The sequence below is a fragment of the Microcaecilia unicolor genome, chromosome 5 (genome assembly GCF_901765095.1).
Source record: "Microcaecilia unicolor chromosome 5, aMicUni1.1, whole genome shotgun sequence".
In the NCBI taxonomy this organism is placed as follows: Eukaryota; Metazoa; Chordata; class Amphibia; order Gymnophiona; family Siphonopidae; genus Microcaecilia; species Microcaecilia unicolor.
In genome coordinates, this window is record NC_044035.1 from 158,314,428 (window position 1) to 158,337,661 (window position 23,234).

General features: G+C 51.7%; 1 protein-coding gene across 3 annotated transcripts in view; it reads right to left on the minus strand.

Annotated features, from left to right (window-relative positions):
- ANAPC16 (anaphase promoting complex subunit 16) overlaps positions 1 to 23,234 on the minus strand; it is a 69,114-nt gene that overhangs the window by 41,382 nt on the left and 4,498 nt on the right. The window contains exon 1 of one of the 3 annotated variants that reach the window (XM_030203493.1): positions 7,347 to 7,383. The exons of the other annotated variants lie outside the window; for them this stretch is intronic. The gene's annotated coding sequence lies outside the window, so the exon portion shown is untranslated. Of the gene's footprint in view, positions 1 to 7,346; positions 7,384 to 23,234 lie in introns of those variants that run through there. 3 annotated transcript variants of the gene reach the window in all.

Genomic DNA, 23,234 nt, shown 5'->3' on the forward strand with positions numbered 1-23,234 from the left:
ACCAGAAATCTGCACCTATAACCTTTCCCTACTCGTAGCTGCTGTATCGGGCTACATGTCTGCAGTAATCTGTGGGAGCCAGAGAAATAGTGAGAAGTTAAAGACAGCACCAGCCAAGTGAAGTGAAGTCTGCTCTGTGCTGTTTTTCTCTTGCTCCATCTGCTAGCAGAGGGACATAACCCACCTGTCTGGACAGATCTGGCATGGATGATAAGGTATGGGTAGCTATCAGCACATTGTTGCCAACAGCACAACATTGATGCGTCCAGCAGAAGCAGGAGGCATTCTCCAAGGTAAAAGAGCTCACAATCTTCTTGGTTGAAAACTACTTTCCAGCCAATGGGAAAATTAGGTTCTTACCTTGATAATTTTCTTTCCTTTAGTCATAGCAGATGAAGCCATTACGTATGGGTTGTGTCCATCAACCAGCAGGGGGAGATAGAGAGCACTCAACTTTTCACAGTGCCTCATGGCCAGCCAGCTCCACTGCCTCTTCAGTATTTGAAGCTTCCAAAGCAGTATGGCAAACCGCAATGGGAATAACATGAACTTTCCTCACAGCGAACGATGGCCCCTTAACAAGGGCATGAACACAAAAGGAGGGAATGAACACATCCTCCTGGAGGGAATAAACTCATCCTCCTTATTGTATAACTGGAGGGGATACACGCAACCTCCTGGAGGGAATAAACTCATCCTCCAAAACATAAACTAGAGGGAATGGACTCATCCTCCTATAAGTGAACATGAATCCTGAAGACTGTTTTCCAACTTTCTCCCAAGGAAGGAACTTCAGGAAACAAGAACAGAACCTGAAACAGATTCACAGCATACAGACAATCATACAGGGAGGGCTCATGGCTTCCTGCTATGACTAAAGGAAAGAAAATTATCAAGGTAAGAACCTAATTTTCCCTTCCTTGTCATCAAGCAGATGAAGCCATTACATATGGGATGTAACAAAGCAATCCCTATATAGGGTGGGAACAGGTCACACCACGCGCTAGCACTTGTGCTCCAAAACGCGCATCCCTCCTAGCAGCCACATCCAGCCTGTAATGTCGGGCAAAAGAGAGCTTAGAAGCCCCTGTTGCTGCACTGCATATCTCTTGATGAGAGAGTGCTCCAGTTTCAGCCCAAGAGGAAGAAATCGCTCTGGTAGAATGCGCCTTAAAGGCTACAGGCGGAGACCGGCCGGCAAGCAGATAAGCTGAAAAGATAGTTTCTTTGAGCCAGCGGGCAATAGTGGCTTTAGACGCTGGAGACCCTCTGCGAGGACCTGATAGCAAAACAAACAGATGATCATAGATCCTGAAAGAGATAGTAACTCGCAGATACTGCAGCAGAGTCCTGCGCACATCCAACAGGTGCAACTGCCCAAAAGATTCTGGAAACTCCTCCTTATCAAAGGAGGGCAAGAAAATAGGCTGGTTTAGGTGAAACGCTGAAACCACCTTAGGCATGAAGGAAGGCACGGTCCGAACTGTGACCCCGGACTCTGAGAATTGCAGAAATGGGTCTCTACAGGACAGTGCCTGGAGCTCTAACACCGTCTCGCCGAAGTAATGGCCACAAGAAAAACAGCCTTTAGTGTCAAATCTTTCTCTGATGCTCACCGAAGCGGCTCAAAAGGAGAAGCCTGCAGGGCCTTCAAAACTAGCCCCAGGTTCCAAGCTGGACAGGGTGCTCGCACGGAAGGCCGGAGCCCCCCACTAAGAAACTGTACCACATCTGGATGAGCAGCTAAAGACACGCCTTCAACCTTACCACGAAGGGAGGCCAACGCTGCCACTTGCACCCGCAGGGAATTATAGGCCAAGCCTATTTGTACACCATCCTGCAAAAAGTCCAGAATCGGCGAGACAGGAGCCCGCATGGGTGTGATCGCTTTTGAAGCGCACCAAGACTCAAACTGGCGCCAAATCCTGGCATAAGCCATGGAAGTGGAACGCTTGCGGGCCTGCAGGAGAGTGGAAATGACTGTGTTTGAATAGCCTTTGTCCCTCAATTGCGCCCTCTCAATCGCCATGCCATAAGACCAAAACGGCAGGCGTCCTCCATGGCTACCGGGCCCTGTGACAACAGGTTCGGTACCAGAGGTAAAGGAAGGGGAGCCTCCACTAGCATCTGTCGGAGGTCCGCATACCAAGGCCTGGGCCAATCCGGGGCGATGAGGACCACTTCTCCTGGGTGCAGCCGAATCCGCAGGAGCACGCGCCCTATCAAGGGCCATGGAGGGAACACATACAATAGGCCCGGAGGCCAGGGCTGAGTCAAGGCATCCAACCCTGCCGAGTGAGGATCTCTCCGTCTGCTGAAGAAGCACGGGACTTTGGCATTTGAACTTGTCGCCATAAGATCCATCACGGGCTTGCCCCATTTGGCACATATCTGCAGGAATACTTCGTCTGCTAGTTCCCATTCTGCTGGATCGACCTGATGCCTGCTTAGATAATTGGCTTGCACGTTGCTCTGACCTGCAATGTGAGCTGCCGACAGAAACTGAAGATGCAGCTCGGCCCAGTGGCAAATCTGTTCGGCCTGCGTGGCCAGTGCTCTGCACTGAGTGCCGCCTTGTCGATTTATGTAGGCCACTGCTGTTGTGTTGTCCAACATCACTCCGACAGCCAATCCTTCCAGGGTCACTTGAAAGGCCAGAAGCGCCAGAAACACCGCTTTCAACTCCAGGCAGTTGATGGACCACTCCGACTCCTCGGGTGTCCATAGACCCTGGGCATGCTTCCCTTTGCAATGTGCGCCCCAGCCCTTCAGGCTGGCATCTGTCACTACTAGACACCAATCAGGGAGCGCCAGCGGCATTCCTCGCCGCAGCATGCTGTCTGAGAGCCACCACTCCATGCTGAGTCGGGCCGCAGGGAGCCAAAAAAGTCTGCATTGATAATCCTGAGAAACTGGAGACCATCTTTGAAGTAGGGAATACTGTAGAGGTCTCAGGTGCGCTCTCGCTCAGGGCACCACTTCCAATGTGGCTGTCATCGATCTCAGCAGCTGGACAATGTCCCAAGCTCGTGGGCGGGGCATCCTCAGGAGCAGACGGACCTGATTCTGAAGCTTGCACCGCCTTAGCTCGGGTAGGTATACATAGCCCGAGTCTGTGTCGAACCTGGCCCCCAAATATTCTAGAGATTGTGAGGGGGTCAGGTGACTTTTGGCCATATTGACGACCCAGCCTAGAGATTGAAGTACTGAGACCACTCTGGCTGTAGCTTGATAGCTCTCTGTTACAGAGTCTGCTCTGATGAGCCAGTCATCTACGTATGGGTGAACCCTCATACCTTCTCGCCTGAGCAAAGCAGCTACTACCACCATTACCTTTGAAAAGATTTGGGGAGCTGTGGCGAGGCCAAAAGGCAAGGCCCGGAACTAGAAATGTTTTCCCAACACCGCAAACCTCAGAAACTTCTGGTGCGGGGGCCAAATTGGTATGTGCAAGAAAGCTTCTTTCAGGACTAGAGACGTGAGAAACTCTCCTGGCTGTACCGCAGCAATGACGGAGCACAGGGTTTCCATGTGGAAATGCCGCACTCTCAGGGACTTGTTTAATTCTTTTAAGTCCAGAATAGGGCGAAAAGACCCACCTTTTCGCGGCACCACAAAGTAGATGGAGTATCGGCCGTAGCCGTGTTCGGCAGGAGGTACCAGGGACACGGCTCCTAACTGAATCAGACCTTGCAAAGTCTCCTCTACCGCCGCCCGTTTGGCGGCAGAACCGTATCGGGACTTCACAAACACGTCTCTTACTGGGGCGTTGAATTCTATTCTGTAGCCATCTCTGATCAGGTCCAGAACCCACTGATCTGAGGAAATATTGGCCCACTCCTCGGCAAAGAGGGAAAGATGTCCTCCGATGACAGGAAGCGAGGAGGGGGCCAGCGCACCATCATTGAGAGGGTCGCCCCTGAACTCCAGGCCTAGAGCCGGAGGCTGCGGAACGCTTGTCTGACCGAAAGGAGTTCCTCTGCTGAAAAACGGGCACGAGAAGTGAACCCAGCAGAACGCCCCGGGCGGTACCTTCTAGCTTCACGGAAGCGAGGTCTATAAGAGGAGTGGACCGCCTGGCCCTTGGAGGAAGGCCTCGGCCTATCTTCGGGCAAGCGCTGGGGTTTAGGATCTCCCAGGCCTTTAACAATTTTTTTTCCCCAACTCCTCACCAAATAGGAGAAGGCCTTGAAAGGGCAACTTCACCAACCTTTGCTTAGAGGCCATGTCCGCTGCCCAATGTCGTAGCCAAATAAGACAGCGAGCCGCCACTGCAACTGCCATTTGTTTAGCCGAAGCTCTGACGATATCATAAAGGGCATCAGCCAAAAAGGACAAGGCCGACTCCAGCCGCGGAGCCACATCCGAGAAGGGCTCTGCTCCATCTCCGGGCTGTTCCACTGCCTGTTGCAACCACGCCAAGCAGGCTCTAGCAGCATAACAACTGCATGCAGACGCCCGAACAGTAAGACCTGCAATTTCAAAGGACCGTTTAAGTGCTGCTTCCTGCCTACGGTCTTGTATATCCTTCAGGGCAACTCCTCCTTCCACAGGGAGGGTAGTTCTCTTTGTCACCGCAGTGACTAGAGCAGTGACTAGCGAGCCAAATGCTCCTCATGCAGAGGGTATAATTGCCCCATAGCCCTGGAAACTTTCAAAGGTCCCTCGGGGTCAGCCCACTGAGCGGAAATAAGCTCTTGGATGGAGTCATGCAAAGGAAAGGCTCGAGCAGGCTTTTTGGTACTAGCCATCCTAGGATTCACAAAGGAGGCCGTGCCACTGTCAGGCTCTTCAATAGAAAGGACCTGTAGGGCATCTGAAATAAGCGCTGGCAGCTCATCATGGTGGAAAATCCTCAACGCGGAGGGATCATCCAGATCCTGTGGTAATTCTGCACCTGACTCTGGCTCCTCAGACCACGAAGGCCTGCCAGAACTCTCCGAATCCTCACAGCCCGACCATGGGGGGGAAAAAGGAGGTGCACCACAATCTGAAGGGGAATTAGCCCTTCTACGCTTTTCTTTATGCCAATTATCAGGGAAAATAGCCTCAGCGGGCAGTCCCAGGCCAGAATCCACCGGGGGGGGGGGGGGGGGGGGGGACACACACACAATAGAAGGGGCCTCAGACGACCCTTGAAGGAGAGCTCTTTTCAGCATGTATGCTTTATGCAATAATAACACAAAATCAGGGGAGAAAAACTCGCCCTGGACACCCAGATCCCATCCGGGGCTAGCCGCTCCCTGAATAGCCTCAATTCGAGGTCCCCCCCCCCCCCCCGGGCTCAGGGCTCTCCTTCTCTACGGAGGCCGCGCCAATGCGGAGAATTCAAAATGGCGTCCGCTGCCAGCTCTGAGCGGGAAGAATCATCGCTCGCCATGCTTGAGCCGGCTCTTACACCTGTACAGCACGCTTTACAGAGCCCCGCTGCTGATTTGCGCTTGCCATACCGGGAACAGCGCTTTACATTCTCTGCAGCCATCACCGAAAACGGCGAGAAAATTCAAAATGGCGGTTTCGCGCCAAAAATGCCCCGATCGCGGGCCCACCCCAGAGGAGTTAGAAAACACTCTTATCTCACCAGACCGAGTATCACAGCTCCGGTCCCATAGAAGAATCAAAGAAAAACCTCTGTTCCATTTTTTTTTTTTTTAAACGCTGTGATGAAAGCAGAGGTAATAAGAACTCCGGAGGCTCAGATGAGTGGGAAAGGCAGGAAAAGGCGAACCAATGTGCCTGCATCCACTGAGTGGGAAAGGACAGGGAAAAGCAAGCTAATATGTCCACATCCACGGGGGCATGGGTAAGGCAGGGAAAGGGCTGACCTATGTGCCTTCAAAGTGAAGCTGCTATAGCCTCTAACACCCCGGCTAACAATTGGCAAGCCAGGAGCCACCCCCAGGCAGATTTTTGATGGAGCTCGAAGAAGCTGCAGCCACCCTGCTTGGGGAGCTAGAGAATACTGAAGAGGCAGTGGAGCTAGCTGGCCATGAGGCACAGTGAAAAGTTGACTGCTCTCTATCTCCCCCTGCTGGTTGATGGACACAACCTATACATAATGGCTTCATCTGCTTGATGACAAGAAAGGTAAGTTTTCCTTGTGCTAGACAACAACCTGTTTGGAATTTGGAGAATGACAGGTCAGTTTTCAAAGGGACTTACACAACTAGCAGCAGCCCCTAAACATATAAGTCCCCTATTTGTAGAATTTCAGTAGGACAATTTGGATAGTGCTGCTGAAAATCCCTTTAACTGCCATAGTACCATACAGACAGTGCCAGGGTGTGAAAGGACAAGGGTTTCCTGCCCCCAACCCCTAAAGCAGTGTTTTATTTTCCCTAAATATTCTTCTATTTGCCAAAAAGTGAGTAGAAACCAATACAATAAAGCAAAACAGCTGAACATAGCGTGGAGGGGAATAATCGAACAGCGCCGGCGAAATACATGGCCGGCAATGTATTTTGGCGGCGCCGCAAACAGCTGGCCAGACCCGTATTTTCGAAAAAGATGGCCGGCCATCTTTTGTTTCGATAATACAGTTCCGGCCAGCCAAATGCATTGGATTTGGCCAGGGTTTGAGATGGCCAGCTTTGTTTTTTAGCGATAATGGAAAGTTATGTCGGCTTTGAAAATGAGCACCTAAATTACCTGTATAGGTAGTGGCACTGAATACACAGATTGACAGGTAACTCTCCATTCACTGTAAGGCTGCTGGATTTTGCCGTTAAATGGATAAATCATGGCACCACCTTTGCTCCTTCTGTAACTCATCCCACAATTACACAGACAGTTGCAGGTTATTTAATGAATTAAACAGCTTGATACTACCCATACAGGTTAAAAAAAACCTTTGGATAAGGAAGTTATGCACTGGCTGCTGGGTGGTCAATGCATAACTCCCTCTGAATATAGGACAGAATCATAATAAAAAAGGTATACACTTTGTATTTCTTATCTTCTTATACCCAAGTAATAATTAGGGATTAAAAAAAGACAACAGTCTAGAAGAAGATAAAGAGCCAAAAAACCCTAGGCATTTTGATATTGGCTGTGGCTTTAAAGTCCGTTTCAGAATCCAAGAAGGGCCTGTGAAGAATTCTTAACTCTGGTCATTCTGAGACCTGGACAGTATTTACTTATTGAAACAAAACTACGATAAAGAGATTACGACTTAGCTGCAAGTGGGACAAATGCAATTAAAAAGTAGCTGCTGCTGGTTACTTGCTTTCTGAGTAAACAGCAAAGATAGCTAGTTAGGTTTGTGCAATAGTACCTGGTAATTTTTGTTCAGAATGCAAAACAATAAAACACATCTTGTTGTATAATATCCAATATAGAATACTCACTTCCCTTATTCCAGCATTTTATTACATATTCATCCACCTGCAATATATAGTGGACAGTCAAAATGTAGTGACAACTTTACATTCTCTGAATTTACAAGTATTAATAGCCTTTTAAATGGCTGAGCATGAATTTGCCCTCTCTAACCCCAATGAACCAGACTCATGTGAAGGCCCTTGCTTCTTCTGCAGCAACTCATAGATCCAGTAGGACTTTGGCATATACTTGCAAGTACTTCTAAATTACTTATTATATACTCTCAAAAAAATTTTTTTTTAATGAAAGAGCCAAGATTGTAATAGTATCTTTAAAAATGTTTTTTAAAACCATTTTGGGGAAGTTATAAAGGTGGTGTTAGGGAAACCCAGGTCCATCACAGCAGTATGCAGGTCCCTGGAGCAGTTTTAGTGGGTGCAGTGCACTTCAGGCAGGCGGACCCAGGCCCCCCCCCCCCACCTGTTACACTTGTGGTGGTAAATGTGAGCCCTCCAAAACCCACCAGAATCCCACTGTACCCACATCTAGGTGCCCCCCTTCACCCGTAAGGGCTATGGTAGTGGTGTACAGTGGTGGGTAGTGGGTTTGGGGGGGGCTATGTTCCTGAGAGCAATTTATGAAGTCCACTGCAGTACCCCCTAGGGTGCCCGGTTGGTGTCCTGGCATGTCAGGAGGGCCAGTGCACTATGAATGCTGGCTCCTCCCACGATCAAAGGGCTTGCATTTGGTCATTTCTGAGATGGGCGTCTTTAGTTTCCGTTATCGCCGAAAATCAGAAACGACCAAGTCTAGGGACGACCATCTCTAAGGATGACCTAAATGTCAAGATTTGGGCGTCCCCGAACATATTATCGAAACGAAAGATGGACGTCCATCTTCCCCTCCACCAGGACGTTTTGCGATTATGCCCCTCTATGTAATGTAGTGGCCCGCTCAGGGTAGTACTGATATTCATGCAGCCCTCTGTATAAAACTTAGCCCCCCCTCCCTCCCTAGTCTCTTTCTCCTGGCTGTGGCTGCCAGGTCAGCCACCACATGACTGCTTAGTTTGATTCAGGCAATACTAATCATTAGTACTGGTATTGCAAGACTCAAGTGAAAGAGAGTCTCATGCCACATCTGTAGAGCAGCATAAGTGAGAAGTGGGGGGGAGGAGGCATTGGTCCGCATGGGATGGGAGGCAATGGCTTCCAGCAGGCGAGTTGCTGAGATTTTATAAGAGGAAAATCCTGACGTAATTGTTACATCAACATTCCTGCAAACTAAGAGGCCCTTTTACTAAGCTGGGCTAAAAAGTGGCCAGCACTGTCAGTAGAGTGGGGCTTTCCCACACTCAGAGGCCACTTTTAGTGCAGCTGTAAAATGGCTGCAGTTTCCTATTAATAGCCACACGCTCATTTCCTCATTAGTGCGTGGTCATTAACGCAGGAGCCCTTACTAATACCTATTTTCTAGGCGGTAAGAGCTCATATGCTAACCACGTGAGAAGACACGCCAAAACTACTGTGGGACGCCTGAGCAGGCCCTGTGGTAGTGGTTTTTAGCCTGTGGTAAGCATGTTAGTGCTTACTGCAGCACTGTAAAGGGGCCCCCAAGGATCCTGACATACATCATTTTAAACATGAGGGTGGTACCAAAATGAGCATAACTTAGGCTAATTTCCAATGTCAATAAAAAAAATGGCAAAAAGCAATGGCATGATTTCGTTCATTCTGCATATTTAGGCTAGTCACAAATACGTTAAAATTAGTCCCATAAAAAAAGGTAGCACAAGGTAAAATTATGTATAATCATACCTGATAATTTTCTTTCCATTAATCATAGCTGATCAATCCATAGACTGGTGGGTTGTGTCTATCTACCAGCAGGTGGAGATAGAGAGCAAACTTTTGCCTCCCTATATGTGGTCATGTGCTGCCGGAAACTCCTCAGTATGTCGATATCAAAGCTCCATCTGCAGGACTCAGCACTTAGAGAATTACACCCACAAAGGGACACTCTGCCCAGCTCACCACCGCCGAAACGGGGGAGGGGAATTAACCCAGCTCATCCCCACACAAGTGGGGGAGGGGAATTAACCCAGCTCATCCCCACACAAGTGGGGGAGGGGAATCCGTCCAGCTCATCCCCGTGGAGCGGGGGAGGGACACCACACCCGCCGATGCGGGGGGATCTGGCTTATCCTGCAACCGCAACCGCGGGAGGAGCTGACTGACCCTAGCACCGCCGAAGCGGGAGGGGTACAAAACTGCCCTACAACCGCACGAAGCGGGAGGGAGTGCCGGCAGAATTTATGTCTCAATCCAGCCCCGTAAAACGGAGGGGAGAGGAATGCAGCAGCTCACTGTAACACAAACTCGTCTCAACTCTTGAAGAATCCAAGTGAAAAAACTTGAACCCGAAGTCTTCCTGAAGTAACTGAAGACTAAACTTGAACCTGAAATGCAACCAGAATAGAAACCATACAGATATCTGGGCGGGGCTATGGATTGATCAGCTATGATTAATGGAAAGAAAATTATCAGGTATGATTATACACAATTTTACCTTCCATATCATCAAGCTGATCAATCCATAGACTGGTGGGATGTACCGAAGCAGTACTCACCCAGGGCGGGACATAGAAATCCCTGAACTCAACACTGAAGCTCCACACCGGGCCTCCGCCCGTGCCGCCACAGTCAAGCGGTAATGCTTGGAGAATGTATGGGCCGATGCCCAAGTTGCCGCCTTGCATATCTCTTCCAAGGAGACAGACCCGGCCTCTGCCATCGAGGTCGCCTGAGCTCTAGTGGAGTGAGCCTTCAGCTGGATAGGCGGCACCTTCCCCGCGGCCACATAAGCCGCGGCAATGACTTCCTTGACCCATCTTGCCACTGGAGGCTTAGCAGCCTGCAGACCCTTACGAGGACCTGCCAACAGGACAAACAGATGATCCGATTTCCGGAAATCATTGGTCACTTCCAAGTATCTGATGATGACTCGTCTCACATCCAGATATTTAAGAGCAGAGTACTCCTCTGGGTAGTCCTCCCTACGAAAGGAAGGGAGACAGAGCTGCTGATTCACATGGAAGCGAGAAACAATCTTGGGCAGGAAGGAAGGCACTGTGCGAATAGTCACTCCTGCCTCAGTGAACTGCAGAAAAGACTCTCGACATGAGAGTGCCTGGAGCTCGGAAACTCTTCTGGCTGAAGGATAGCCACCAAAAAGACTGCTTTCAACGTCAGGTCTTTCAGAGATGCCCTCAACAAGGGTTCAAAAGGCGGCTTCTGTAATGCTCTGAGCACCAGGTTAAAATTCCACGCAGGCACCATTGAGTGCAGAGGAGGGCGCAGGAGCTTAACTCCCTTGAGAAAACGCACCACATCTGGCTACGAAGCCAGGGAAGCACCCTTCAGGCGGTCCCTGAAGCAAGCCAGGGCCGCTACCTGGACTTAAAGGGAACTGAGCGACAGGCCTTTCTCCAGACCTTCTTGCAGGAATGCCAACACTGAAGAAATTGGAGCAGTGAATGAAGAAAATGAGCCTGCTTCGCCACGCTGCAAAGGTACGCCAAACCCTGGCGTAAGCAGTAAAAGTAGAGCGCTTCCTCGCTCTCAGCATAGTGGCGATGACCTTGTCTGAGAAGTCCTTCTTCCTCAGACGCTGCCGCTCAATAGCCAGGCCGTAAGCCGAAAGGGGGAGGGATCCTCCATCACCACGGGACCCTGATGTAACAGACCCTGCTCCACTGGCAGCCCCACCAGGATTATCCAGCCCGGATGCTTTGCCAATCGGTCTAGCACCCTGCCCAACATGGGCCAGGGCGGGAACACATAGAGAAGCTCTTGTGTTGGCCACTGTTAGAGGAGAGCATCGACTCCCAGAGATAGAGGGTCCCGTCCTCTGCTGAAAAAACGCGGCACTTGGCAACTGGCCGATGACGCCAATAGATCTAGGCTCGGCTGGCCCCAGCGCTTCGTGAAATCCAAGAACGCCTGAGCCGATAACTGCCACTCTCCGGGATCCAAGGTATGGCGACTGAGAAAGTCCGCCTTGACATTCATGACTCCGGCAATGTGGGCTGCTGACAGCTGCTCCAGGCTCGCTACCGCCCACTGGCATAGAATCACGGCTGCCTTGGCTAGAGGGGCGCTCTTGGTACCTCCCTGGCGGTTGACATAGACCACAGCCGTGGCATTGTCCAACAGGACCCGTACTGGCTTCAACGCCAGTACCGGGATGAACTCCAAAAACGCCAACCGAATGGCTCTGAGTTCCAGGAGGTTGATAGACCACTTTGCCTCTGCAGGAGACCAGAGCCCCTGCGCTGTCCTTCCCAAGAAGAGGGCTCCCCAGCCCGACAAAGAGGCGTCCGTCGTGACGACAATCCACTCCGGGGTCACCAGAGGCATTCCTGCAGACAACTTGTCTGTCTGCGTCCACCAGCTCAGCGCCTTGCGCACTGCTGGGTCCAAGGGAAGGCGCACAGCATAATCCTCCGACATCGGAGTCCAGCGCAGCAGCAGAGATTGTCGAAGTGGTCTCATATGAGCCCTGGCCCAGGGCACTACATCCATCGTGGCCGACATAGAGCCCAACAGCTGCACATAGTCCCAAGTCCAAATAGGAGAGGCTACTAGGAACTAGTCCACCGGAGCCTGAAGCTTGACAATCCAATTGTCTGGCAGGAACACTCTGCCCACTTGGGTGTCGAATCGAACTCCCAGATGCTCCAGGGACTGAGTCGGGCGCAGCTGGCTTTTCTCCCAGTTGATGATCCACCTCAGGGAGCTCGAAAGAGCAACCACCCGGTTCACAGCTTTGCCGCACTCTGCATAAGAGGGGCTTGGATCAACCAGTCGTCCAGATAAGAATGGACTTGAACTCCTTCCTTCCACAGGAAGGCCGCGATGACCACCATTACTTTGGAGAAGGTCCGCGGAGCAGTAGCCAACCCGAACGGGAGGGCTCTGAACTGGAAGTGTCGACCAGTACTGCAAAACGCAAAAAGCGTTGATGAGGAGGCCAGATGGGAATATGCAAGTACGCGTCCTTGAAGTCCAAGGATGCCAGGAACTCTCCTGCCTTCACTGCCGCTATAACAGAGCGGAGGGTCTCCATGCGAAAGTGCCGAACTTTCAAGGCCCAATGGACCCCTTGAGGTCGAGGATAGGCCGTACAGAACCTCCTTTCTTTGGAATCACAAAGAAAAAGGAGTAACGTCCCTTGCCAGGCTGATTCTCTGGCACCGGAACGACCGCCCCCAGGCGGAACAGATTGTCCAAGGTCTGCTGCACTGCCACAGCTTTGACCGGAGACTTGCAGGGAGAGAGTACAAACCCGTCTTTTAAGGGTCGGCAGAACTCTAGCTTGTAGCCGTCTCTGATGACTTCCAGCACTCAAGCGTCTGAAGTTATTGTGGTCCACTCGCCCATAAACAAGGACAGCCGTCCTCCAATCTGCACTGAGGCGTGGATCAAGGCCCCGTCATTGGGTACGAGACCCTGGGGGAGGACCGGAGGGAGCACCTCCGGGACGGCGGTCTCTGCGAAAGGAATGCTGCTTGGGGGAGAAGTTCCTCTTGAAGGAAGAGAGGGCAGAGGAGCCCGACCTGCCCGGGTGGTACCGACGGGCTTCCTGAGCCCATCCTCTGGAGGTACCAGGGCGAGTACTAGCCCGAGCCCTGACCTCTGGTAACTTCTTGCCCTTAGACGTGCCGAGATCGGTCACGATTTTGTCCAGCTCGACCCCAAAGAGCAGCTTGCCTTTAAAAGGCAATCTAGCCAGGCGGGATTTAGAGGCATGGTCAGCAGACCAATGTTTCAGCCAAAGCCACCGCCGCGCAGAGATTGTCTGAGCCATGCCTTTAGCTGAGGCTCTCAAGACATCATACAGCAAGTCTGCCAAATAGGCTAAGCCCGATTCCAGGGCCGGCCAAACAGCTCTCAAGGAATGATCCGAGGGGGAAGCCCACTGCACCATAGTCAGGCACGCCCTGGCCACATAGGAGCCGCAAACTGAGGCCTGCAAACTTAAAGCAGCCGCCTCAAAGGACGACCTTAAGGCCGCCTCCAATCCTCTGTCTTGGGCGTCCTTTAGGGCCGTGCCACCTTCCACTGGTAACGCCGTTTTCTTAATCACCGCAGTGATTAAAGAATCCACGGTAGGCCACAGAAAGGCCTCACGTTCACCTTCAGGCAAAGGATAGCGGCGGGACATAGCCCTAGCCACTTTAAGGCTCGTTTCCGGGACATCCCATTGAGCCGAAATTAAGGAGTGCATGGCATCATGCATGTGGAAGGTTCTAGGCGGGCGCTTCGTCCCCAGCATAATGGCAGAGCCAACAGGGGCTGAGGGAGAGACGTCCTCCGGAGAGGAAATCTTCAAAATGCCCATGGCCTGCACTAACAGGTTGGGCAAAACCTCTGAGCTAAAGAGCCGCTACAGAGGGGTCATCCGCTCCATCCGAGCGGGGATCCGTCTCCTCCAAGGAATCCGCAAAGGACCGTTGGGAGACCTCAGACACGCTGCCCTCATCTACATCGGAGGAGACAAATTCCTCCAAGGCCTGGGAATCAACCCGAGGGCGTTTACCTCTGGGAACCTCAACCTCTTTACCAGACGAGGGAGCAGGGGCAGTGTTGTGCATGAGGAAGGCCTGATGCAGCAGCAAAACAAACACGGGGGAGAAACCCCCCAGACTGTGCACTTCCGCAGCCTGGGCAACAGCCCTAGACGCACCCTCAACCGGCGCTCGCAAGAGCGGGGGAGAGACATGCTGCGCATCCAAAATGGCGTCCGGCGCGACACTCCGCGAAGGAGCCGCGCGGGAAGAACGGCTCTTAACTTTAGCCGCTTTTGTGCCGTCGCCCAAATTAAGGGCGTTCATGGCATTAATGTCTCCAACCTCAAGGGCGGCCCACGAAGAAGCCGTCCGAGCCGCGTGGCCGGCCAAGATGGCGGAGGCGAGGAGCGGGGGATGGGCGTTTATGGCGGGAAAAACCGCCACGCCGGAGGAAGGACCGGGACATTCATCGGTCACGAAACTGTCACCCAACAAGGGCGAATCAGGCTGTAAGACCCCCGCATCCCCTCTAGAAGCGCTCAAGCGATCCGGGGAGCGACCCTTTGCGCCCTCGCCCTCCGACGCCATATGCCACGAGGAGAAGAATCGGGGAACCCCCTGCCCGCTATAAAAAGGTAAAAATTACCTGCTGTCCGCTCCGAGCTGTAACGAACTGGTGTCCCAGTGAGTAGCTGCAATGAACGTTTAAATAAACGTCGAAATAAACGCCTTTAAGGACGTTTAAAAATTTTTTTTTTTTTTTTTTTTTAAACGGAGCCAGCGGGAGGGGGGAGAAAAGGAGGGACCTGGCACCACCAGGTTTGCACTTGCTCAAAAGAGCCCTCAACCCCAGGCACTCAACAAAACCTAAAAATTAGGCTTGGAGGCCTAGCCAGAGCTGCTGCTGTGTGTGACCACCACCTGCTGAGATAGAGAACATACTGAGGAGTTTCCGGCAGCACATGACCACATATAGGGAGGCAAAAGTTTGCTCTCTATCTCCACCTGCTGGTAGATGGACACAACCCACCAGTCTATGGATTGATCAGCTTGATGATATGGAACTTATGTTTCATCAAGAATTCTATGTTTACACACTTATTTATTAGGTACCAATGTGCTCAGCTTTGCCATAGTTTCAATACTTCAAAGCCTGCAGAATTATCTGACCTATCCCTTTTTTTCAGAGGCACTCCAGATTTGGGTCCCTTGTATATTGCCTGTCACCAGTATGTACTGTAACACCTTTTTTTTTTAAAACCAGGAGTAAACAGATCTAGCAAAGGGCTCAAAAGGGTAGATTTACCATATTTTAAACATAAATCAAATTCATCACGTTTGTTTAGGGCTCCTGGGTTTCAAACGCTGCCCTGATTTTGCACATTGACACGGTTGTTACTGTTAAAAGAGTGTATTGTCATATGACAGTTCTCTGATAACTCAATTAAAAAAAAACAAAAAACAGTTCACTTTCAATATAAAAAATAACTTATTTCGTACTACAATGTATGCTGTAGCCTAAAGGGGAAGTCTGGAATTGGGATTTATTGAGTGAAATTCACTACGAATGTTGATGAGTCAACTGCACGTGTGTAAATCTAACAGGGGGATGGGGGCGGGGAGGCAGAGGCTGTGCAAACAGCATTGCTGGGCCAGTGATGCATGCCAGGGCTGGTCCTACTGTCCTACAATAGCCTGTGTCTGCAACAAAGGAGGCAGCCTGTCTGGAGATCACAAGGGCTGTAGGCTAAATTGTTATCCATTAACACCTGGGATTGTCTGGGTTAAATTAAACAGTCTTGTCACCTTGAAGTCTTTCCACACATTCTCTCCTCCTTCAGCAGAACACACTCAAAAGGATCATAAATTACTTGGGTCAAACCCTTCACCTTTCAAGCAGCAGATGGAGGCGATTTCCTTTAGCACTAATCTCTTTAATGCCCCTCCATTTTAGCAACTGCCATTGCTTCACACTCTCTATTGAGTTTGATCAATGAATTCCTTAACTATCAACCCTTACACACAGAAGTAAAAAGCACTAGGCTTAACTTCTTTTCTAATCATGTAAATGATGTCCAGCTCTGTGAACACTTATCGCACTCCATTAAAAGTTCATGTATTACTTTAGTTCTTAAAATATCCATATTTTAGTGGTTCATTTACAATCTCCATGGATATTTGATTGCATGTTTATTGGAATGTTGCTACTATTTGGGTTTCTGCCAGGTACTTGTGACCTGGCTTGGATACTGTTGGAAACAGGATACTGGGCTAGATGGACCATTGGTCTGACCCAGTATGGTTATTCTTATGTTCTTAAGCACTGAAAGTGTAAACTTTAATTGCAGCTACATCTCCCATTTCACAAATGTCCCACAAAATCACTTGTCAATCTCTATTCTCATACTTTACGTGTGCTGCGGTGGTGCTTATTTGGATTTAGCTCATGCCTATTCCTTGGTAGCTCAAGGCAAGATACATTCAGGTACAGGAGGTATTTCCCTATCAGCAGAAGGTTTATAATCCAACAACGTCATTTACTAACCAGCATTCACTGTGAATTAATGTACATTATTTAACGCCAACCCCTTTACCTCAGAGGGTTCTATTTATTAAATGCAGAACTCTCGTTAATGCAGGCTAGTAAATAAGTTCTTAAGTTTGCATCCCAGGTAGACTGCTTTGCCCAAGATCACAAGGGCAATCAGCAGAAGGTAAACTCTGGTTTCCCTGATTCTCAGCCTTATGTTCTAAGGTAGTGTTCTTCATTGCAAGGCTTGTAGCCAGTGGCAGCCCCCACTGACTCTAAATGTGGTCCTTTGACTCATTACTCATATACATTTCCCCCCACTTTGTTCTGAGACGTGCTGCTGGCACTGCATTCATAATAGTTCTGTTTTTTTACCTGTGCCGTTTAGCTTTCTGTAAATGTGAACCATAGAGTTCCCAAACTCCCACAGTTCTTTCATCAGATGGAAAGAGAAGTGAAAATCAGCGCACCATGCCATTCACATTCATTTTCACTAAAGAGACATATGTTGCTTCACTTCACATGTAATGGTAAAATTATGTATAATCATACCTGATAATTTTCTTTCCATTAATCATAGCTGATCAATCCATAGACTGGTGGGTTGTGTCCATCTACCAGCAGGTGGAGATAGAGAGCAAACTTTTGCCTCCCTATATGTGGTCATGTGCTGCCGGAAACTCCTCAGTATGTCGATATCAAAGCTCCATCCGCAGGACTCAGCACTTAGAGAATTACACCCACGAAGGGACACTCTGCCCAGCTCACCACCGCCGAAACGGGGGAGGGGAATTAACCCAGCTCATCCCCACACAAGTGGGGGAGGGGAATCCGTCCAGCTCATCCCCGCAGAGCGGGGGAGGGACACCACACCCGCCGATGCGGGGGGATCTGGCTTATCCTGCAACCGCAACCGCGGGAGGAGCTGACTGACCCTAACACCGCCGAAGCGGGAGGGGTACAAAGCTGCCCTACAGCCGCACGAAGCGGGAGGGAGTGCCGGCAGAATTTATGTCTCAATCCAGCCCCGTAAAACGGAGGGGAGAGGAATGCAGCAGCTCACTGTAACACAAACTCGTCTCAACTCTTGAAGAATCCAAGTGAAAGAACTTGAACACGAAGTCTTTCTGAAATAACTGAAGACTAAACTTGAACCTGAAATGCAACCAGAATAAAAACAGAACAGATATCTGGGAGGGGCTATGGATTGATCAGCTATGATTAATGGAAAGAAAATTATCAGGTATGATTATACATAATTTTACCTTCCATATCATCAAGCTGATCAATCCATAGACTGGTGGGATGTACCGAAGCAGTACTCACCCAGGGCGGGACATTGAAATCCCTGACCTCAACACTGAAGCTCCAAACCGGGCCTCCGCCCGTGCAGCCACAGTCAAACGGTAATGCTTGGAGAATGTATGAGCCGAAGCCCAAGTTGCCGCCTTGCATATCTCTTCCAAGGAGACGGATCCGGCCTCTGCCATCGAGGCCGCCTGAGCTCTCGTGGAGTGAGCCTTCAGCTGGATAGGCGGCACCTTCCCCGCGGCCACATAAGCCGCTGCAATGGCTTCCTTGACCCATCTTGCCACTGTAGGCTTAGCAGCCTGCAGACCCTTACGAGGACCTGCAAACAGGACAAACAGATGATCCGATTTCCGGAAATCATTGGTCACTTCCAAGTATCTGAAGATGACTCGTCTCACATCCAGATATTTAAGAGCAGAGTACTCCTCTGGGTAGTCCTCCCTACGAAAGGAAGGGAGACAGAGCTGCTGATTCACATGGAAGCGAGAAACAATCTTGGGCAGGAAGGAAGGCACTGTGCGAATAGTCACTCCTGCCTCAGTGAACTGCAGAAAAGGCTCTCGACATGAGAGCGCCTGGAGCTCGGAAACTCTTCTGGCTGAAGTGATAGCCACCAAAAAGACTGCTTTCAACGTCAGGTCTTTCAGAAATGCCCTCGACAAGGGTTCAAAAGGCGGCTTCTGCAATGCTCTTAGCACCAGGTTGAGATTCCACGCAGGCACCACTGAGTGCAGAGGAGGGCGCAGGTGATTAACTCCCTTGAGAAAGCGCACCACATCTGGCTGCGAAGCCAGGGAAGCACCCTTCAGGCGGCCCCTGAAGCAAGCCAGAGCCGCTACCTGGACTTTAAGGGAACTGAGCGGCAGGCCTTTCTCCAGACCTTCTTGCAGGAACGCCAACACTGAAGAAATTGGAGCAGTGAAGGGAGAAAGTGAGCCTGCTTCACACCATGCTGCAAAGATACGCCAAACCCTGGCGTAAGCAGTAGAAGTAGAGCGTTTCCTCGCTCTCAGCATAGTGGCGATGACCCTGTCTGAGAAGCCCTTCTTCCTCAGACGCTGCCGTTCAATAGCCAGGCCGTAAGACCAAAGGGAGAGGGATCCTCCATCACCACGGGACCCTGATGTAACCGGCCCTGCTCCACTGACAGCCGCAGAGGATCGTCGACTGAGAGCCTGATCAAGTCCGCATACCAGGGACGTCTGGGCCAATCCGGACCCACCAGGATTACCCTGCCGGGATGCTTTGCCACCCGGTCTAGCACCCTGCCCAACATGGGCCAGGGCGGGAACACATAGAGGAGCTCTTGTGTCGGCCACTGTTGGAGAAGAGCATCTACTCCCAGGGATCGAGGGTCCCGTCCTCTGCTGAAAAAGCGCGGCACTTGGCAATTGGCCGATGACGCCATCAGATCTAGGCTCGGCTGGCCCCAGCGCTTCGTGATGTCCAAGAACGCCTGAGCAGATAGTTGCCACTCTCCGGGCTCCAAGGTATGGCGACTGAGAAAGTCCGCCTTGACATTCATGACTCCGGCAATGTGGGCCGCTGAAAGCTGCTCCAGGTTCGCTTCCGCCCACTGGCAAAGACTCATAGCCTCCTTGGCTAGAGGGGCGCTCTTGGTACCTCCCTGGCGGTTGATATAGGCCACAGCCGTGGCATTGTCCGACAGGACCCGTACAGGCTACAACACCAGTACCGGGATGAACTCCAATAACACCAACCGAATGGCTCTGAGTTCCAGGAGGTTGATAGACCACTTGCCTCTGCAGGAGACTAGAGCCCCTGCGCTGTCCTTCCCAAGCAGTGGGCTCCCCAGCCCATCAAAGAGGCGTCTGTCGTGACGACAATCCACTCCGGGGTCACCAGAGGCAATCCTGCAGACAACTTGTCTGTCTGCGTCCACCAGCTCAGCGCCTTGCGCACTGCTGGGTCCACGGGAAGGCGCACAGCATAATCCTCCGACATCGGAGTCCAGCGCAGCAGCAGAGATAGCTGTAGTGGTCTCATATGAGCCCTGGCCCAGGGCACTACTTCCATCGTGGCCGTCATAGAGCCCAACAGCTGCACGTAGTCCCAAGCCCGAATAGGAGAGGCTACTAGGAACTAGTCCACCTGAGCCTGAAGCTTGACAATCCGATTGTCTGGCAGGAACACTCTGCCCACTTGGGTGTCGAATCGAACTCCCAGATACTCCAGGGACTGAGTCGGGCGCAGCTGGCTCTTCTTCCAGTTGATGATCCATCCCAGGGAGCTCACAAGAGCAACTACCCGGTCCATAGCTTTGCCGCACTCTGCATAAGAGGGGGCTCGGATCAACCAGTCGTCCAGATAAGGATGGACTTGTACTCCTTCCTTTAGCAGGAAGGCCGCTATGACCCCCATTACTTTGGAAAAGGTCCGCGGAGCAGTAGCCAACCCGAAAGGGAGGGCTCTGAACTGGAAGTGTCGTCTCAGGACTGTAAAACGCAGAAAGCGTTGGAGAGGAGGCCAGATGGGAATATGCAGGTACGCTTCCTTGATGTCCAAGGAAGCCAAGAACTCTCCTGCCTTCACTGCCGCTATAACAGAGCGGAGAGTCTCCATGCGAAAGTGCCTCACTTTCCAGGCCCGATTGACCCCTTTGAGGTCGAGGATAGGCCGGACAGAACCTCCTTTCTTTGGAACCACAAAGTAAATGGAGTAACGTCCCTTGCCAATCTGATTTTTTGGCACCGGAACGACCGCACCCAGGCGGATCAGGTTGTCCAAGGTCTGCTGCACTGCCACAGCTTGACCGGAGACTTGCAGGGAGAGAGTACAAACCCATCTCTTAAGGGTTGGCAGAACTCTAGCTTGTAGCCGTCTCTGATGACTTCCAGCACCCACGCGTCTGAAGTTATAGTGGTCCACTCGCCCAGAAACGAGGACAGCCGTCCTCCAATCTGCACTGGGGCGTGGACCAAGGCCCCGTCATTGGGTACGAGACCCTGGGGGAGGACCGGAGGGAGCACCTCCGGGACGGCGGTCTCTGCGAAAGGAATGCTGCTTGGGGGAGAAATTCCTCTTGAAGGAAGAGGGGGCAGAGGAACCCGACTTGCCCGGGCGGTACCGACGGGCTTCCAGCAACCGTCCTCTGGAGGTACCGGGACGAGTACTAGCCCGAGCCCTGACCTCTGGTAATTTCTTGCCCTTAGACGTGCCGAGATCGGTCACGATTTTGTCCAGCTCGACCCCAAAGAGCAGCTTGCCTTTAAAAGGCAATCTAGCCAGGCGGGATTTAGAGGCGTGGTCAGCAGACCAATGTTTCAGCCAAAGCCACCGCCGCGCAGAGACTGTCTGAGCCATGCCTTTAGCTGAGGCTCTCAAGACATCATACAGCAAGTCTGCCAAATAGGCTAAGCCCGATTCCAGGGCCGGCCAATCAGCCCTCAAGGAAAGATCCGAGGGGGAAGCCCGCTGCACCATAGTCAGGCACGCCCTGGCCACATAGGAGCCGCAAACTGAGGCCTGCAAACTTAAAGCAGCTGCCTCAAAGGACGACCTTAAGGCCGCCTCCAATCTTCTGTCTTGGGCGTCCTTTAGGGACGTGCCACCTTCCACCGGCAACGCCGTTTTCTTAGTCACCGCAGTGATTAAAGAATCCACGGTAGGCCACAGATAGGCCTCACGTTCACTCACAGCCAAAGGATAGAGGCGGGACATAGCCCTAGCCACTTTAAGGCTCGTTTCCGGGACATCCCATTGAGCCGCAATTAAGGTGTGCATGGCATCATGCCCGTGGAAGGATCTAGGCGGGCGCTTCGTCCCCAGCATAATGGCAGAGCCAACAGGGGCTGAGGGAGAGACGTCCTCCGGAGAGGAAATCTTCAAAGTGTCCATGGCCTGTAAAAACAGGTTGGGCAAATCCTCTGGGCTAAAAAGCCGCGCTGCAGAGGGGTCATCCGCTCCATCCGAGCGGGGATCTATCTCCTCCAAGGAATCCGCAAGGACCGTTGGGAGACCTCAGACACGCTGCCCTCATCTACATCGGAGGAGACAAAGTCCTCCAAGGCCTGGAAATCAACCCGAGGGCGTTTACCTCTGGGAACCTCAACCTCTTTATCAGAAGAGGGAGCAGGGGCAGCGTTTTGCATGAGGAAAGCCTGATGCAGCAGCAAAACAAACTCGGGGGAGAAACCCCCCAGACTGTGCACTTCCGCAGCCTGGGCAACAGCCCTAGACGCACTCTCAACCGGCGCTCGCAATAGCGGGGGAGAGACATGCTGCGCATCCCAAAATGGCGTCCGGCGCGAAACTCCGCGAAGGAGCCGCGCGGGAAGAACGGCGCTTAACTTTAGCCGCTTGTGCCGTCGCCCAAATTAAGGGCGTTCATGGCATTAATGTCTCCAACCTCAAGGGCGGCCCACGAAGAAGCCGTCCGAGCCGCGTGGCCGGCCAAGATGGCGGAGGCGAGGAGCGGGGGATGGGCGTTTATGGCGGGAAAAAACCGCCACGCCGGAGGAACGACCGGGACATTCATCGGTCACTAAACTGTCACCCATCAAGGGCGAATCAGGTTGTAAAACCCCCGCATCCCCTCTAGAAGCGCTCCAGCGATCCGGGGAGCGACCCTTTGCGCCCTCGCCCTCCGACGCCATATGCCACGAGGAGAAGAATCGGGGAACCCCCTGCCCGCTATAAAAAGGTAAAATTACCTGCTTGCCGCTCCGAGCTGTAACGAACTGGTGTCCCAGTGAGTAGCTGCAATGAACGTTTAAAGAAACGTCGAATTAAACGCCTTTAAAGACGTTTAAAAATTTTTTTTTTTTTTTTTAAACGGAGCCAGCGGGAGGGGGGAGAAAAGGAGGGACCTGGCACCACCAGGTTTGCACTTGCTCAAAAGAGCCCTCAACCCCAGGCCTCAACAAAACCTAAGGATTAGGCTTGGAGGCCTAGCCAGAGCTGCTGCTGTGTGTGACCACCACCTGCTGAGATAGAGAACATACTGAGGAGTTTCCGGCAGCACATGACCACATATAGGGAGGCAAAAGTTTGCTCTCTATCTCCACCTGCTGGTAGATGGACACAACCCACCAGTCTATGGATTGATCAGCTTGATGATATGGAAATGCACATTTCATATACCAATATTTATATAAAAGCGAAAGCAGTAAGCCACGCATATCCTATCCTATATAATAATTTGCACCTCCATCTGGTTGCCTGGGTTCGTAACACACTTCCCATTGGTCCACTCCGGCGAAGACGTCAGAGGGCGGATCAGTGAGAGGGAAGGGTACCCAGCACCAGCCAGCGGAGGTGAGTAGAGAATCGCCCCCCTCCCTCCGAGTTGCAGGTCCCCCTCTCCTCCTCCCCCTCTCCTCCGAGTTCCAGCCCCCTCCCTTCCGAGTTCCATGCCCCCCTACCTCCCTCCCTCTCCTCCCCTCCGAGTTACAAGCCCTCCTCCCCTTCGAGTTGGCGGGAAGGGAGGGGGTCCTGGAACTCGGAGGAGAGAGAGGGAGGGAGGGAGGTAGGGGGGCATGG